The sequence below is a fragment of the Ursus arctos genome, unplaced genomic scaffold (assembly GCF_023065955.2).
Source record: "Ursus arctos isolate Adak ecotype North America unplaced genomic scaffold, UrsArc2.0 scaffold_20, whole genome shotgun sequence".
NCBI lineage: Eukaryota > Metazoa > Chordata > Mammalia > Carnivora > Ursidae > Ursus > Ursus arctos.
Genome location: NW_026622875.1, coordinates 42822000 through 42834211, shown reverse-complemented (window position 1 = coordinate 42834211; position 12212 = coordinate 42822000). Strand labels below are relative to the sequence as shown.

General features: G+C 37.7%; 2 protein-coding genes across 6 annotated transcripts in view; one reads left to right on the top strand and one right to left on the bottom strand.

Moving 5' to 3' along the window:
• Nucleotides 1–10449, bottom strand: part of ZCWPW2 (zinc finger CW-type and PWWP domain containing 2) — a 148612-nt gene extending 138163 nt beyond the window's left edge. For 2 of the 4 annotated variants that reach the window (XM_048216060.2, XM_026496868.4), the window contains exons 1-2: nucleotides 9909–9993; nucleotides 1396–1510 (exon numbers count right to left, since the gene is read on the bottom strand). The gene's annotated coding sequence lies outside the window, so the exon portion shown is untranslated. Of the gene's footprint in view, nucleotides 1–1395; nucleotides 1511–8006 lie in introns of all 4 variants that reach the window. The other 2 variants (XM_048216061.2, XM_057316114.1) reach the window with 2 other exon arrangements.
• The window catches only part of AZI2 (5-azacytidine induced 2), a 35255-nt gene continuing 33089 nt past the window's right edge, over nucleotides 10047–12212 (top strand). Inside the window, exon 1 of one of the 2 annotated variants that reach the window (XM_026496871.4) lies at nucleotides 10047–10583. The gene's annotated coding sequence lies outside the window, so the exon portion shown is untranslated. The remainder of the gene's footprint in view (nucleotides 10584–12212) is intronic. The other variant, XM_026496872.4, reaches the window with a different exon arrangement.

Here is a 12212-nt window from a genome sequence, read left to right as displayed (position 1 = left end):
TCTAACCTTTAAAGCAGTTTTATTATTTTTTTTTTTTGAGAGACAGAATGCGCATCAGCACAGAATGGGGTGGGTAGAGGGAGAGAATCTTAAGCAGGTTCCACCCCCCAGCACAAAGCCCCATGCAGGGCTGGATCTCAGGACCCTGAGATTAAACCAAGAGTCAGACACTTAACTGACTAAGCCACCAAGGTGCCCCTGCTTCTAAACTTTACTGTGCAGTGCATTTATCCTTAATCTTCTCTGTGATGTAAGTTTAACATTTGCTGTTCATTCATTTACATAATTTGTAAATTTGTGCTTATATGTCAACTTTAGATTATACTTAACGGTTCAAAAGAAATTTATTAAGAGCCTATTATCTGTGCAAAATTGTAATTTAGCTTTATCATTCATAGACTAGTTTATGCAGATACTTCTGGATAGATTCTGGCTAAATCAACGCTCCAAGATGCTTAGCAGATATTTTTTCCTTTTCCTTTTGTTTTAATAATGAAGATAACTAATGAATTTCATCCAAAATCAGAAATCGAAGTTGAATGGAAAGAAACAGCTTTCACCAGAGTTAAAAACTGGTATCTTTTGCAGCAAATACATTCTTCAGCTTTAAATTTTTTTAAGGGAATGGTTAACAAATAATTAGAAATCTGACAAATTGTGCTAAATGCTAACTTCAAATCTTGATAATTGATCTATATGCTTTAAGTCTATATTGGTTACAAGTATCCCAGCTTATTCAGTATATTGAGACTTGTCAGAATAAAACAACAGCTCTAACAAGGATAATCAAAATTAAGTTCTTCAGATAGTCTACCAAATACAATAGTGCTATAAATGATCAGAATTACATCTGTATGCTGGGCAAAGACAGCACTGATTTCAGATGGGCTTTTTTATTTCTCCCTACATGTGCCCATTCTCAACTGACTTTTATCTAAGCTACCTGCCATGGAAGTCATATAGCTGATTTGCTTAAAGGTAAAATTTTGTTCCACTAACGTGAAAGAACAATCTTCAGTTAAGTTCACCCCTTCCCTTAAATCACAAGGCACAAGAATAGAATCTCAAGCTAGTCTAATTAGAGAATTTCAACTTGTCATTCGAAATGATGTATACATTGTCATTTATGTTCCTCATTTTAGAAATAAGTGTCATAATTCTAACAAAGAGTGATGACTTTCTTACTGAGTGCTAGTAACTACATAATTATTGTTTCAAGAATCACTACACAAATACTGAGAATAAGAATCACTAAAGAGTTTTCAAATGAGAACGTGAGAATAGAATTTTAAATTGCATAATGTAAAACTGAGAGCATACTTCTTCAACATATCTCATCTAAATTTGCAAAGTAAACACGACACACTGAGAATAGGAATAAGTTGGAATTCTTACCCTGGAAAGAAATAAGCTAAAGCCTTTTCCCAGTTTGTCCAATTTTCAATTTCTTTAGAGTGGGTGGGTCCTTTCTTCTTCTGGTCTTAGAGGAAACCCTGGATTGCCTGTCTTTCTGCATGATGGAGAAGACAAGGAGGCACATTAGTTTCATAAAAGACTTCCAAAAAATCTCATATTCATCCTCCATCTTACATTTAGGGCCATCATAGCCTTGCCATCATCTTTTTGGGAGGACTGATTCCCATATCCACTGTGGACTCCTCTGTGCTGTAGCTTCCTGAGCTCCATTTCTTTGGATAACATGTTCATACCTAGTTTCTTTCAGAACATTTGTTGAAATCTTTCACCTACTGATGACTCCCTCTTTTCTTTTCTGTGTATATTTTCTTTTTTACTTTTTAACTGTAATTTTAATGGAAGGAAAAGACATAAAAAAATTGGGCTGTAGTCCTGAACAATTTGCTTTCTTACCAATATATTGTGACATTTTCCCATGTCATTTACAGTCTATACTATTTAAGCATAGGCATGATTTAGTTTTGAAGCTGAAGTTACATTCTTTACTCCTCAATTATGTATTTAGATAGTTCTAATGAAATTCAAAGTAAAGAGCACAGTATTTTTCCAATATTGGTCTTGGTCACTAGATGATTCTTCGTATTTTATTAGTGATTGATTTAGAGACCTTCATTTACCTATTTTTTTCTTTTGTTGTCTGTGCTTTTGTTGCCATGTCCAAAAATTCACTGCCAAATCCAATGCCATAAAGCTTTCCCCTATTTTTCTTCTATGACTGTTACAGTGTTAGTTCTTAACAATTTAAGGCTTTGATCAATTTTTACTTAATTTTTATATATGGTGGGTAAGGGTCCAACATCATTGTTTTGCATGTGGATAATTCAGTTTTCCCAAAACCAACACTACTGGTTGAAAAAAAATTTTTTTCCCATTGAATGGTCTTGGCATCTTTGCTGAAAATCATTTGACCACCTATATAAGGGTTTGAGCAGGGGAGGGGGGCTCTCTATTCTACTCCATTGATTTATATGTATGTCTTTATGTCAATGACATAATGTTTTGATTCTACAGCTCTGTAACACATTTTGAAGTCAGCAAATGAAGCCTCCAGTTTGTTCCACTTTCTCAAGATTGTTTTGAATTCATGGATTCCCTTGAGATTCCATATTAATTTTAAGATAAATATTTTCCATTTGTTTTTTGTTTCTGATAATAGCCATCCTAGGGGTGTGATGTTAATTTTAATTCCGACCATCTATCTCCTTAAGGTATTTTTTTCTTTTTTCATTCTATCAGTTAGTGAAGTAGGTAAGTTCAAATCATTGTTATTGTGTATTTATCTCTTAGTTCATATACTGTGAAGCTGTTTTATTAGATGCACACAGAATGTTTTTTATCTTCTGGTGGAAGTAATACTTTCTTTTTCTGAAAGTCTGCTATGTGTCATGGTAATATTTTATATCAGGCTACTTTCTACATTAGCTTATTCATGATCAATATTTTTTTATCCTTTGCTATTTTCCACAGATCTTTTATTATCAGCATTTTTTTTCTTAATCCAATATGACAGTCTTTGTGTAGTCTGTGTACATTTAATGTAATACTGATATATTTGGTTTTAAATATATCAACCTTCAGTATGCAAAGCAATAAAATGAAGGTCACTTAAGTCTATTTTTTCTAAATTCTTTATTAAGATATCATTGGAAGTGACCAAAATTATTGATTAACATTATGTATTACCAATATTTAAAATTTCTATTATTTTTTCAGCAAAAAGGAAATATGAGACTGACATAATCCAGGTCATGTAGGGTAAAAGCACACTTTCTCTAACTCTTAACTAAAGGAACATTTCATAGACACATCATATAAATATGTCTAATGCTACATTTTAGAGTTGACGATTTCTTTATTGCTCTGTATTTCTCTTCTGAAAAAAAGTGAATAAACCTGTCTCACCAGTTTTTGTAAAGATGAAAGATATTTATAGTCTTTTTTTTTTTTAAGATTTTATTTATTTATTCGACAGGACAGAGACAGCCAGCGAGAGAGGGAACACAAGCAGGGGGAGTGGGAGAGGAAGAAGCAGGCTCATAGCGGAGGAGCCCGATGTGGGGCTCGATCCCATAACGCTGGGATCACGCCCTGAGCCGAAGGCAGACGCTTAACCGCTGTGCCACCCAGGCGCCCCCAGATATTTATAGTCTTTTAAAGATTTTTGTTGTTGCTTTATTTTTAGAAAACAAGGATTTTGGACTATTCTGCTGATTCATTTAATATCAAAATGCATAAAATTTTTCCCTAGCCCTCTTCCTCTTTTCCTCAACCCAAGCCATTATTTCCCCCCAATCAAAGATCTCCACATGCATATTTTTTAAAAGTGAGTTTGCTCTATCTGGAAAACTATAATTGTCCTCTACCTAATTGAAGACAAAAAAAAATTTTTTTTCATTCTCTTAAGACTCTTTTCATAACTTTTATAACAAATATTGACCAAAACATTAAATATTCCCACTTAGTGAATGATAATACTTAGTGAATGATACACTCAATGTGAAAAAATAATTACATTTTTCATGAATGTAAATGTTATTGATAATTTAAACTATATTTCTGTTGTTAATAAATTCCCAAGTTAAAACACAAGATTTGGTGTAGATGTAGTTATTTCATTTCCCTTTTCATCTAAACAGAACTAAAAATCAAAACTGAAAAATAATAAAAGGATAATCTGGCTTCTAAAACTCTTTAGTTTTGAGCAATCACTTCAGTTACTAAGTTCGACATATTGACGATTTTCTCAATATATATTTAGGTATTTCCAGGTAGTTATAGGTCTGCCTTATCTCTGATATTTAAACTTCTATATTATCTAACGCAGGTATTTGAAACCTATTAGTTCATTTGAGATAATAAATATATCAAGCTGTCTTGTCACAGAAACAAAAGAAACACTTCTTCAAATTGAAAATTTGAATTATTCTAGAAAAAGTATTGGTAGGATGAGATAAAGAACTTTTTTTTTTAACACTCTTACCCATAACATACAAGTAGCAATGCAATTTATTTGAAGATTTAGAAGAACAATTAAGAATTTTGGTATTAGTTTAGGATAATCTTTGGAGAAAATTTTTTTTATTTTGGGCACAAAGGGAATAAAACAGCTTTCATTTCTACTAGGGAACACTTAGTGTCAAAATAATGTTATCCTTCTGCCACATACTCTAAAAAATATTATGACACAATAATATAAAAAAACTGTGATTCAATATATTCTGATGATATCCATTACCTGGAGATACAGGATCCTCTTCTAAATGCGATTTCATCTTTTTTTTGTTTTTTTTTTTTGTTTTTTTTTTTAGAGAGAGAGAAAGATTGGCGCCTGGGTGGCTGTCGGCTAGGCCTCCAACTCTTGGTTATGGCGTAGGCCTTGATCTCATGGGTCATAAGATTAAGCCCCCTGTCAGCTCCATGCTCTTTGGGGAATCTCCTTGAGGATTCTCTCCTTCCCCCTACTTGATCACACATTTGCCCTCAAATGAATAAATCTTTAAACAGAGAAAGAGAAAGAGAGAACGCGTGCCTGTGTGCACACGTAGGAGGCAAGGGGCAGAAGGAGAAGAAAAGCGAGAATCTTAAGCAGGCTCCATGCCCAGCATAAAGTCTGAAGTAGGGCTTTATCACAGGACCCTGAGATCTTCATGACCTAAGCTGAAATCAAGAGTCAGATACTTAACTGAGCCACTCAGGTACCCCAAAATGTGATTTCATTTTAAGACAAATATATAAGTATAGCCATAATTCTCAAATTGATGTTGGAGAATTTCCAGGGCTCCCCAATATATGAGAATTTTTTAATAATATCAAGGATAAAAAAAGTATATATACAAGATCATAATCAGAATCAGCTGAATGAAAACTTTATAAATGAGCAAAGATACCCAATTTCAGTGCTGGCGCTGGCAATGTGTCTAGGAAACAGCCCATGGAAAAACAGGCTGGGCTAGTTAAAGAATGGCTTTTTAAAGGAGTCATTTCAGAAGTTTAAGAGGAGATATGTAATGGTAAGATTTACATTTTGAAAAGATCATTTAGATATCCATATAAAGAATGAGTTAAAAGCAAAAGAAAGAAAGAAAGAACGAACGAACTAATTAGAAGAAACTATTATAATAGTACAAATAGGAAACTGTAGCACAGTAGGGATGATGAAACAGGACTGGAAAGACAGCTAAGGAGTGGAATCCATAAAACCAGATGAACAGATTGGCTATGGGATGAGAGGGAGGAACTTTTTAAAGCCAAAAGGAATTGATATAAAATGATTATAGAGTAAATGATTAATATCAGTGATTAAAAATCCGTCTTTTTTTGTACTTTTAAGAATCAATTGATTATCTATACATAGAAAATTAAAAAATCTACACTAGGAAATTATGTCTTTAACTTTGCAGCTATTATAAATTCAATAATTTCACTTTATATAATGAGAGTTGTGCAATGGGCTTGGAAATTTTCCTTTCCCTTTACTACATAATCTATTTTTAAAAATCTAGCTTAATTTCTTTCTACGGATCTTCTAGAGGCTTAATGTCATCTTTCCATTGTTTATTTGGTAGCTTTATAAAATATCTTTAACAAACTGACTTTGTCCTCTTGGTTTTATACGGTCAACATGTAGAAGTCTCCAAATTATTTCTTCTCTTCCCATTTTAAATAGGAAAAAAAGTTTTCATAGGCACATACAGTAGCTGTCATAAAAAATTAATGGGAGGGAATTGCTTGTCATGTTGTTAAATTTCACATAGGTCTTTGCCTATGTGACTGATTGCCCTGTGATAGATTTTATTTCCTTATACATTAAAAAGTCATATTGATGTTTCATCTCAGTGCCTGAAACAATGTCTGGCACATGGTAGGTGCTAAATAAATATTTGTTAATTACTGAATAAATTAATGAATTCATATCCCGAATAGCAAGAGTATAACTGTCAAGCCTCAGAGAAGTGTTGTTTTTACATTTAATAAGAATACAGGATTCCCTCTACTGGATCTTTTTTCTTTCTCTGTACAACATACCAACCCCATTCTGGGTTTTCTGTTGCTGTTCTGTTAGCTATCCTCATATTTCTTCTCCCTACTTTAGGGCTTTCCAGGGCAATCAAATTTTTCTTCACCTACATGTTTCCAAAAGAAAATCATTGCACTTAGTTACTGTGCATACAATTATGACACGTTTCATTTTTTTAAAAATAAAAGCTCTGTAAGAAGCTAATTCTGACTGAATACAAAGCATTTCAAGTCAAAAAGTTATTATGAAGCACAGATTATATGTCCAGAACAAGGCTAGCTGCTAGAAACAGTAGCATCTCTCTCTTTTAAAATCAAACAGTAAATGCCATACTAATTTAGTATCATCATTCATCCAGTTGAAAAGCACATGAACAAGGTCTTTTCACAGTTGGGAACTTGATTATCATTCCTTTTCTCCTTGAATTCATATTTTTATCTCACTTCTCCCACAGAAGTTTATCCTAACAGTTTAGTGTTTGAAAATATTTTAAATTGACCATCCTATCACATTTCCTTCTAACAACAAAAAAATATTTTAAAATTCCTGAGAACATAAGTTCTAAAAGTTTTCCTTGGTATTGTATTGTGATATCATTAAATTACTATGCTACTACTGATCAAATAACAAACATATTACAAATTATGACCATTTGAAAATATCAAGTCAGCTTTTATTGGAAATGCAAATCATAAAGAAATAGATGGGGCCTTCTCCCCCGACAGCCATTCTGATAATGTATCCAGGATGAATACTACTCATTGCTAGAAAGAAACAGGTTAGGTTGCTCTTCTATTTTGTATTCTTCCAAGTATTTGGGAGTAGAAGAATTTCTGGTTATAACAACAATCATTCTTTTGAACTACTAAGCCATGTACTAAAAATCACATAGAGGTAGGTCTCAAAAATTATTTTTAATGGTCAGCTGACAACTCAATTAAGTCCTGCAATACTTTTGAAAGCCTTTGGAAACTGACATTCTTGCAAAGGAATTAGCTACTCAGTTATTAGAATCACTCACTTTCTAAACAGATTTAAGTCAGATTAAAGGTATTGCTTTATTTGAGAGTAGGAAAGGGACAATTACCAAAGAGGAAAGGAGGAAGGGAGAAAGGTTTCTGATTCAGGTACACTCTCAGGTAGATCAATTTTAGGGAAGAAAACATGGAAGTGGACAACCTGATAATTAGTACCTTCAAACTATCCTTTACATAAAGGATATGTACGGAAATCCTCCATGAGGGAACAGAAGGCAAGCTAAGGACAAAGCAGAAGCTGACACCTCACAACCCCTCTCCCCCAGATGGGATCTATGTGACATTCCTCATAGCACTCCTAGCTACCCTAGACCTAAGGAGAGGAAAAACAAAGTTAACTTATAGAGATGACAATCCTGCAAGACATGAGTCTCCCTCAGTTTACAAATGTCTTAGCAATCTACAAGAGCAAAGCACTTCTATCAATAACCTAGCTTCCAGAACGAAACATAGATATAATTAAATGTCCTTATAACCTGCAGCCTGTTGACAAATACTTGGAAGTGGGCAGAATGTAGTGTTCCTCCGGGAAGCTCCCAACTATCTTCTTGTTCATGCCTTGCTGGAGGAAAAAACAACCTTAACTTGACGATGGCAAGGCCTCCGGGTATCCTGTGAGTCTTCCTATAACATATGAAAATCCTTTTGAAACCTCTCTTTTCCCTACGTTTCCCAACCCCATAGTATCAGCCACCCCTCACAACCCCAGTACAGCAGCTCTTTGTCCCCATGGGTCCTGTTCCTGTGCTTTAATAAAATGACCTTTTTGCACCAAAGACATCTCAAGAATTCTTTCTTGGCCATTGACTTTGAACCCTAACATCTTTCCTACATCACCTTCTAAGGTTAAGGGTTAGGGATGTGTGCTGCCCTATTTGAAGACTGTTGCTTCAGGATACACACGGACTTGGATATACACAATTTATCAAGTAGCGACTTTAAGTAGTTCACATCCTTTTGTCTATGTGTATGTCCTTTTTTTTTTCCTGGGTGTGTGTGTGTGTGTGTGTGTGTGTGAGATGAGGCGGGAGAAAATAATTTTAATATAAAAATAATTTTGTTAATAGACCAACCTTTTTCATAATTATAGTAAGAAGGTGTGCATTTTAAAATAAAAATAGACTCTCATCAGAAAAACTTTAAAATAATGGGCTGTCATTTTCTCCTTACTCAGAAAAGATGAAGTATTTCCCTTCGTTTTCGACAAGTCTCAGATTATTCTAAATTGTGAATGAAAGTTGAAAAACAGAGAACATTTCCGTATCTACAAATTAGAAACCAGATTATTTTATTTCTGATGATTTGGGACATTGGCCGATTTTGTTAACATTCCTTAAAACTCTACTAGCCAAAACATCCTAGGTAGTGGTCTGCTTTTGAATTTGCAAGGTGCATTACCAAGGCAATCAAAAAATAAATGATTCGTGCCTAAAATATTAAAAACACTGCTCTCTTCCATGCCGCAGGCGGATAAACTGAAGCAAATGATTTTATTATTTAGATTTTTTAAAAATATGATGTAATTTTAAGTTGAGTGTGGTCTTTGTTCATAAGAGCCATGACCTTTCACTTAAACCAAAAATAGAAGCTTAACAACAACAAAAACGTATTTTAAAGTTAACCCTTGAGTCGAATCCATCCTTTGATCAGAGCGGACAGGTGGGCTGACGAATTAAAGCGCGATGTAAAATCACCTTCCAACAGAACACCTATTTAAAGAATATTTAAGCCTTCAGCTGACAAAGTACTACGTAAGAGGGTGGCAAGTGGCGTCACTGTTGCTAATTGGCGGTTAATGAGGATAAACTGCCTACAATTACCGTTTTCTCCTTTACTTTTTTAAACCAGAAATAGCCCTAGAGCTTGAGGGGTTCCATATGGCTGCGACCTCCAAAGACAGTAACGAGTCCAACTACTCTGCTCCACAGCTCAGGGCTATCATCAGAAACAACCAAAAGCGGTAGCAACTCTAGGGCAGCCGGGTACCATCCCCAAACCCCAAAGCTTTGTCCTAAGCTCAATAAATTAGATTTTTTTTTTTAAAGAGCACTGTGCTGAATAACTATGGGGGGCCTTGAGTAATTCGCCGAGCCTGTGTTTCAAATGACGGCCTGAGTTTCGCAGCAGCGTCCAGGAAACGGAGGTGGGGGGCTTTAACAGCTTCCTTCCGCCCGCCCCGAATGCGTCGTTAAGTTTCCCCGCTCCCGGCCACAGCGAGGCGACACCACTATCAACACGGAAGAGCGCTCAGAGGACCCAACACGCACCACAGACGCTCGGGGACCCCCAAGCGGACGCCTAATGAAAAAGACGCGCTGGAGGAAGGCCGAAAAACAAGTCGGCGACCCAACCGCCACAGCGGCGGGTAATGCGCTTACCCAACTCCAGCTCCGCCTCCGCCTCCTCGCATCGCCGAAGTCCCGCCCCGCCGCGGAGACTCTCGGGACACGTAGTACGCCGCGCCCACCTCCTCCTTCCCCCACCCCTCAAAGCCCCGGCTTCGAGAACGCCCTGTCAGCGCCCCGCGGACCGACTTCCGGTTTGCTCGCGCGGTCTCGGAGCCCAGCCGGAGGACCGCGGGAGCCCCACTTCCGGCCGTTCACTGCTCGTCCTCCCTGCCAGGCCCATCAACAGCGCTTCCCTTCCGCGGAACACGCCATGGCCATCAGCCGGTGCGGACGCTGACGAGGCGGGCGCCGACGAGGCAGACGCCGGCGGGCCTGGGTCTCGCGCGTGTGTTGCTGGGTAACGGGCCTTCTTCGGCAGCGGCTCGGCCTCTCCTGCTTCGGCTTGTCCTTCCTTCCAGAACTTCCGGAGCCCCAGCCGACGGGCCGGGCCGCGCCGCTTGCGGCGCAGCCGAGGCTAAAGAAATGGAAATTCCTCCGCGGCGTTCCCGAAGCGGCTGCCTTCTCTGGGGAAGCGGCTGTGTCTTCGAGGAAACCGGAAGCCCGTGGTGACCCCTGGCGACCCGGTTTGTTTTCCGTCCGTTTCCAAACACTGGGGAATCGAAACTCGGCGGCCCTGGGGGCGGCCCTACGGAGCCTGTCTTCGGGGTGAGTGACTCGCTTTAGCCGGGCTAGGGGTGCGGGCGGTGCCAGGACCAACCTCCGCCGCTGTTGCTGGTTCGAGGAGACGCGTCATTTTCTTCGCAAGCCCGTGCGCCCTCCGTTGACTAGGGAGCAGCCCGCGCCTGGGCATCCCTTACTCCTGTCACCTTTTCACGCTAGCTGTTCCAGGCCCTACTTGGTCTTTCCCTTTATTTCTATTGCTTATTTTCTTTCCGTACTCTGAATTCCTGGGGTGCTTTTAGTTTTATTTCATTAATTGAGACTGCATTTATATCGAAAACGAAAGAGGGACGTGTGGCTAGGACGGGACTGTCTGGGGCAGTGGACATCACCCCCCTCCCCCGGTCCGTTATCGAGGCTAACAGTAGATGGTCATCGTTTCTGCAGTGTCTGACCTGTATGTTTGGTATGATTTTTGATCCTTTGTTGAGTGAGTACTACATACATGCACGGTAGGTTGACTGTCGTCCGTACAAACAAGGAACTCCCATACTCGAAGGGAGATAAAATATTCGCTAACACTGTAATATAAGTTGAAATATAAACTGCTCCAGCATGTGTTGTTGGACATCTGCTAAGATGATCGAAGACAGTGATGTTACTTGGATTGAAACTGACCTGTGACTCTTAAACATAGGAGACATTTTTTTTTCTACCATGGAGTTTTGAATCGGATTGCTCAAGATCTCAACGCATGATTTAAATTCTGGTTCCCTAAACATGCCATATCTGATTTCCCAACCTGTTGTGATCACTTCCTACTTCATCTGTAAATTAAGAATGATACATCACTCACAGGGTCATTAGAAAATTTTAATGCAATATTGTTTATAAAATGGGAAGATGTATACAAATGTAAGGTTTTAGTATTAAAGAGAGAGTATAGTGTAATGGGAAATGCACTGGATTAACTCAGAACATTAACTCAAGGTCTAAGTGCTGAATTTTCCACTTATTCACTTGACACTGGGCAGGAGACTAAATCTCTTCTTCATTTTCCCTATCGCTGAAAAGAGAGTAATGCCTAACTCTCCAAGGCACCAATGCGTAGTTTCTAAGGGTTTCCCTGGGCTCTAGAGTCAGCTGTCTGGTTTGCATTCCTGGCTTCCTCACTTTAGAACCTTTGCCTTTCTTTCAATCCACCTGCGATAACAGGAGATTCTTGCCCACATCAGAGGCCTTAGATTTAATGAATTGTTGTGAAGAACAAATGAGATAGTTCCCCTTAAGGCTGCCCGACGTACCATAAACACTTGGTAAATATTAATTACTAACACTGAGCATTTTTATGTTTATTGAATGAAATGTGATGAAGTCTTTCATAATCCATGAATAGAACCAATGTGATTTATTTTTTCTTCCTTGTATTTATATTCTGGATTAAGGTGTAGTTGTCTTATGGCTATTAGAGAGTAATTACTGCTAATACTAGTAACAGTGTATGTATGTGCTCAGTTCCATTGAGATACATTACTTTATGAAAAGATTGAAAAGAAGTAGACTGCTTTTCATATGTATGCTAACCCTGAAAAAATATTATGATTCCCTAGCCATAACACTTATTTTTGGACTAGTGCAGTTTAGTGACATAGAAATGAGAGAGGAGTTTTTTAT